Here is a 7077-nt window from a genome sequence, read left to right as displayed (position 1 = left end):
ATGCAACACCTCACACTTGTCTACATTGAATTCCATCTGCCATCTTTCAGCCCACTCTTCCAAACAAATCAAATCCTTCTGTAATCCAAGAAAACCTTCCTCACTATCCACCACTCCCCCTATTTTCGAATCATCCGCATATTTGCTTACCCAATTAACCACACCCTCCTCTAAATCATTAATATAAATGATAAACAACAAAGGACCCAGCACTGATCCCTAAGGCACCCCACTTGTCACAGGCTTCAAACCAGACAGAGAGTTGTCCACCATGACCCTCTGCTGTCTATCTCCCAGCCACCTCTGAACCCATATCATAATCTTTCTACTAATTCCTAGTGACTGAACCTTCCTTATTAACCTTCCATGCGGATCCTTATCAAAAGCCTTACTAAAATCCAAATAGATCACATCCACCGCTCGACCTTCATCCACCTTTTTTGTCACTTCCTCAAAAACTCAACAAGGTTCGTCAAACATGACTTTCCTTTTACAAACCCATGCTGGGTGCACCTAATCAATCGCTGCCTATCCAGATATGCATATATACTATCACGAAGAATACCTTCCATAGCCTTCCCCACCACCGAAGTCAAACTTACTGGCCAATAATTACTTGGCCTACACCTAATGCCTTTTTTAAACAACGGAACTACATTCGCAACCCACCAATCCTGTGGTACAACACCCTCCTCCAGTGATCTTTGAAAAATCACTGTCAGTGCCCCCACTATTTGCTCCCTGACCTTACTTAAAGTCCTGGGAAAAATCCCATCAGGATCAGGAGACTTATCCACCTTAATTGACCCTAGAAGCTCCAAAACCCTCACTTTACTAATCCCTATCCTCTCCATAACTAAGCCCTTTGCCTCACTTATCTCATATAGCCCAATGTCCCTTTCCCTCGTGAATACAGATGAGAAAAAAATTGCTCAATATCTCTCCCATCTCATACTGTTCCTGACATAGTTCACCGGTCCCATCATCCAGTGAACCTATTCTATCCTTAACCCTCCTTTTACTGTTCACAATTCTGTAAAAACCCTTAGGATTCAATTTCGCCTTATTAGCTATGGATTCATACCTTCTTTTTGCCTTTCTAAAGTTCTTCCTGCAATCTAAGTATCAGTCATACATCTCCCCAATCCAGTTTTTTTATATTTAGCATTGGCCTCCCTCTGGTCCCGAACCAACTTCTTAATTTTTCCAGAAAACCATGGCTCCCTTGAACCTTTAGTCTTCCCCTTTGGCCTGACTGGTACATAAAGATCCTGTACTCTCAAAATCTCACTCCTAAATGCCCTCCAAATTTCTTCTACATCCTTTCTAGCAAAAAAATCAGCCCACACAACTCTCTGAAAATTCCTTCTCATTTCTTCAAATCTGGCCTTCGCCCACTCAAAGACCTTCAACCTTTGATCTGACCTATCCCTTTCCATCATTAAGCTAAAGCTAAAGGACCCATGATCACTGGATCCAAAGTTCTCTCCAATGCTCACCTCCGTCACCTGCCCCATTTCATTTTCAAGCAACAGATCTCACCCTGCTCCCCCTTTAGTGGGCGTCTCAACATATTGCTGCAAAAAGCAATCCTGAACACAATGCATAAATACTGAGCTATCCTGCCCTCTTACTGACTGAGTTTCCCAATCTATGTTTGGAAAATTTAAATCCCCAACCAGCACCACCCTATTTCTCCTGCACATCTCACCTATTTCCTTGCACATTTTCTCTTCTAGTTCCCTATCCCCACTTGGAGGCCTATAATAGTAACCTCACCCTTCTTATTTTTCAGTTCACCCACACTGCCTCCCTCGATGAGCCCTCCAGTCTATCTTCCCTCACATCACTGTAATATCTTCCCTGACAAGTAATCCCACACCTCCCCCTCTTACTCCACCAACTCTGTCATATCTAAAGCACCGAAACCCTGGAATATTTAACTGCCAGTCACAACCCTCTTTCAACTGCGTCTCACTAATGGCCACACATCATAATGCCATGTGTCAATCCATAGCTTTAGCTTACCCAACTTCCTTATTATGCTCCTTGCTTTAAAATAAATACCTCTCAGGATCTCCTTATCCTACCTTCTGCCTATCCTCCTCTCTACAAAATCTTTTTATTACTTTCCACTGTTCCTCTCTCAAATTATTTAAACATGTCTCTTTCCTTCGCCTACAAACCCTCTCCCTGCTGACTTGCCTCACTTGAAACCCTGACTCCAACCATACTAGTTTAAACTCCCCCTCCCCTGACAGCCCTAGAAAATGCCCCAGCCAGAAGACTGGTCCCTCTGGGATTTAAATGTAACTCTCTCCGGCTTGTGGTCTTTAAGCTGATGTCTTGTGAACTAAGTGTTTTGTGGCCTATCATAATAGGTTCAGAGGAGATTCACTGCATTCTGATAGACAGCTGTCTCCCTAACCACGGAGTAGGGTACTTCTCCAAGGAGAGCACCACAAGATGGTCCATTTGTGCTGCGTCTTGCACAACATTGTTCACTCGCATGTATGCTTCAAAACACGAGCCAATGGTGAAAAATTTCTCCAGCTCAGGTGGCATCTTCATCTATCTTGAGTCTTCCAGGTTTCAGGGAAGTATCCACGATTGAGAGTCTGTTAATAAAATTGATATGCCATAGACATGGACCAGTCAAGTGTTTTACTGGGCTTTTATTAACAGACTATAACCACCAGAGAACAAAACAAAGGACTCTACATCACCTTTGTTGACCTCACCAAAGCCTTCGACACCGTGAGCAGGAAAGGGCTTTGGCAAATACTAGAGCGCATCGGATGTCCCCCAAAGTTCCTCAACATGATTATCCAACTGCACGAAAACCAACAAGGTCGGGTCAGATACAGCAATGAGCTCTCTGAACCCTTCTCCATTAACAATGGCGTGAAGCAAGGCTGTGTTCTCGCACCAACCCTCTTTTCAATCTTCTTCAGCATGATGCTGAACCAAGCCATGAAAGACCCCAACAATGAAGACGCTGTTTACATCCGGTACCGCACGGATGGCAGTCTCTTCAATCTGAGGCGCCTGCAAGCTCACACCAAGACACAAGAGAAACTTGTCCGTGAACTACTCTTTGCAGACGATGCCGCTTTAGTTGCCCATTCAGAGCCAGCTCTTCAGCGCTTGACGTCCTGCTTTGCGGAAACTGCCAAAATGTTTGGCCTGGAAGTCAGCCTGAAGAAAACTGAGGTCCTCCGTCAGCCAGCTCCCCACCATGACTACCAGCCCCCCCACATCTCCATCGGGCACACAAAACTCAAAACGGTCAACCAGTTTACCTATCTCGGCTGCACCATTTCATCAGATGCAAGGATCGACAATGAGATAGACAACAGACTCGCCAAGGCAAATAGCGCCTTTGGAAGACTACACAAAAGAGTCTGGAAAAACAACCAACTGAAAAACCTCACAAAGATAAGCGTATACAGAGCCGTTGTCATACCCACACTCCTGTTCGGCTCCGAATCATGGGTCCTCTACCGGCACCACCTACGGCTCCTAGAACGCTTCCACCAGCGTTGTCTCAGCTCCATCCTCAACATCCATTGGAGCGCTTACATCCCTAACGTCGAAGTACTCGAGATGGCAGAGGTCGACAGCATCGAGTCCACGCTGCTGAAGATCCAGCTGCGCTGGATGGGTCACGTCTCCAGAATGGAGGACCATCGCCTTCCCAAGATCGTGTTATATGGCGAGCTCTCCACTGGCCACCGTGACAGAGGTGCACCAAAGAAAAGGTACAAGGACTGCCTAAAGAAATCTCTTGGTGCCTGCCACATTGACCACCGCCAGTGGGCTGATAACGCCTCAAACCGTACATCTTGGCGCCTCACAGTTTGGCGGGCAGCAACCTCCTTTGAAGAAGACCACAGAGCCCACCTCACTGACAAAAGGCAAAGGAGGAAAAACCCAACACCCAACCCCAACCAACCAATTTTCCCTTGCAACCGCTGCAATCGTGTCTGCCTGTCCCGCATCGGACTTGTCAGCCACAAACGAGCCTGCAGCTGACGTGGACTTTTTACCCCCTCCATAAATCTTCGTCCGCGAAGCCAAGCCAAAGATAACCACCACTAAAATGGCCAGTGGGAAAGCATCTCCATCTGTTATACAAGTAGGGTGGAGTATCTCTACAGCCATAGCCAATAGCAAGCAGTCAATATAATACACCCCCTCATTACATCATCACAATAACCTTTTTCTTTCAGGTCACCACAGAGTTCCTTTCCTGTTTCTCTTATTTCAAGTGAGACATTAGACAGCCAGCCAACTCCTCTTGTTTGGGCCACAAGGGATTTGAACAGGTTGAACAAAGAACTCACAAACCATCTTCCAAATGGGGGTTTTCCACTAGCTTGTCAGCTTGTCCTGTTCCAGTCCCAGCTGCTGTTGCTGAACTGTAGAACTGATCTCTCTCTCTCGCACCCACTTGAAGCCATGAACATGAGTGTTGACAAATATTCATTTCCTGCTTTGGTTTTTGGCAATGGGCCAACACAATCCACTATCACTTTTGAGAGGGGCTCCCTGAAAGCAGGGATGGGTTGTAAAGGTGCCACTGGTGGTCCTTGATGAGGCTTGCCCACCAGCTGACATGTGTGACAGGTTCTACAAAAGTTCACAATAACCATTCTTAATTTCGGCCAATAAAACTGTTTCCTCATCTTCACTCCAAGATGACCTCCCAAAGGTGCCAACTTTAATATTTCATTCCTGTAAGTTTTGGGAATTACAACTTGCCTTATTTCCACCCAGTTTTCACTGACAGGTATCACTTGTGATCTCCACTTTCTCATCAATATTCCACCTTCAACAAAGTAACCTACTGGCACAGTTTCAATTTCCTGGTTAGACAGATTCTTATCTCTTATCCCAGCAAGATCAGGATCATGCTTTTGTCTGGCTATTAATTCTTCTCTTGACAGCAGCAAAGCTGCATCCTTAGGGTTGTCCTCAGTGCTTGCCTCCACTACAGGATCATCACAGACTTTCTCTACCTCTACCTTTTTTCTAGACATGGCTCTAGATTTCCAAATCCTTTTTGGACTCATAAACCAATGGCTTACTTGTGAGTTTCACCGCAGGTATGACTTTACCCTCTGCTAAATCATTCCCTAACAAAAGAGAAACTCCATCCACCGGCAGACTTGATCTTATCCCTATCGTAACCAGGCCACTAACTAAGTCTGATTTCATCACTATTCTATGGAAAGGTATAGGCTCTGCTTCACCACTAATGCCTTTAATTAAATTCACATCTCCAGTATCGGTCTCCTCACCAACATTCAAAACGTTGCTTAATACAAGCGATTGGGTTGCTCCAGTATCGTGCGGGATTTTAACTGGAACTTGATTGGATCCTTCTTTAACTGAAATGAAACCTTCAGTCATGAATGGTTTAAAAATATCCCTAACTTTCTCACTCTGAACACAGGCAGTTGGTGCCACCCCTTTCTTTTTCTTCCTTTGCAATACAGGACAATTTGCTATTATGTGCCCTGCCTTCTTACAATAGTGGCAAATAACACTCGAAAATTTTTCCTTCACCTATTTCTCTTCCTCTCTTCCTTTAACCTCACTTCTAAATTTTATTTCTACTCTACTTGGATTATCAGCAGTATTCCTTTGAAAAGTTTTTCCTGGTGACCACTTAGACTTGTGGGTTAAAGCATCTTCCTCTGCGAATTTAGCAATTCTTGCCAAGTTTTTATATTTTTCTCTGCCAAGAACACTTGAATATCTCAGGAACAAAATTTTTAATCTCCTCAATCAGAATGATTTCCCTCAATAATCAAAGTTATTTTCTACTTTCATTGCGGCACACAACCAATCAAAACACACAACCTTCCGAGAAGCAAAATCCAGGTAAGATTGGGTTGCTGCTTTTTTTAAACGCCTGAACTTTTGTCTATAAGCCTCTGGGACTAGTTCATAAGATCGGAGTATAGCCTGCTTTAATCAGCTGCTTGTTGTACCATGAGACACAAATACACCTGTTGGGCTTTCCTTTAAGAACATTTTGTAGCAGGAGTGACCACTGGTCTGGTGGCCATTTTAAATTTACAGGTACTTTCTCAAAATGCTGAAAATACTGGTCTATTTCAGCTTCCTCAAATGGAGGAACTAACCTCACTTCTCTACTGACCAGAAACCTCTCCTCCTGACCAGCACATGGGTTTTGGGTTTTTCCCTCTCCTTGCGTTACGGTCAGTTTTAATTTAGTTAGTTCTAGCTCATGCTTCCATTCTTTTTCTCTCTTCTCCTTTTCTGTCTGCCTTCTTTTCCCTCTAACTCTAGTATTCTCAAAGCCAACTTTACTTCCTCTAAAGTTTTCTCCTTTGGAAATCGCCCCTAAAGCTTCCAAACTGGTTTAATCCTGGACGATGCCACAAATTATGTTACAAGATCAAACCAGCAACCACAAAGAAGGCAGATCACACAGGGGTAAACATGAACAATTATTTTATTAACAAAAATTCAACTTCAAACTTTAATTCAAAATCCCCCCTTTTATAACAATGCCCACTGGTTACTATGCAATCTCTATAACAGTGTAAAACCCTCCAACTCCCTGTTCACCAGCCTAAATATAACATATGAAATTAAAGTCTAAGTTATAGTTCCAACCAGCCTACAGAAAAAACTTCAACACAAAACACACAAGACTCACAAAACTTCGATCAACCAAAGCAAAGATCATAAACAAAATTCAGTTTGTTTGGTAAACTGAAGCCAAAAGATTTTTGAGAGAGAGAGAGAGAGAGAGAGAGAGAGGGAGAGAGAGAGAGAGAGAGAGAGAGAGAGAGAGAGAGAGAGAGAAAGAGAGAGAGAGAGAGAGAGAGAGGGAGAGAGAGAGAGAGAGAGAGAGAGAGAGAGAGAGAGAGAGAGAGAGAGAGAGAGAGAGAGAGAGCACAAAATTTGAAGTTGTCTTCTTGTGTTGCTTGCAGAGAGAGGAACAACTGGCTTGGTCCAGATCTTTCTGGCTGCATTCGGAATGTCCATCCCTTTTAAAATGCCCAACATTCTAAATGGTCTTCCAGACAATGACTCATG

The sequence above is a fragment of the Narcine bancroftii genome, chromosome 1, assembly GCF_036971445.1.
Source record: "Narcine bancroftii isolate sNarBan1 chromosome 1, sNarBan1.hap1, whole genome shotgun sequence".
Lineage (NCBI taxonomy): Eukaryota > Metazoa > Chordata > Chondrichthyes > Torpediniformes > Narcinidae > Narcine > Narcine bancroftii.
Note: the sequence above shows the minus strand (reverse complement) of the source record.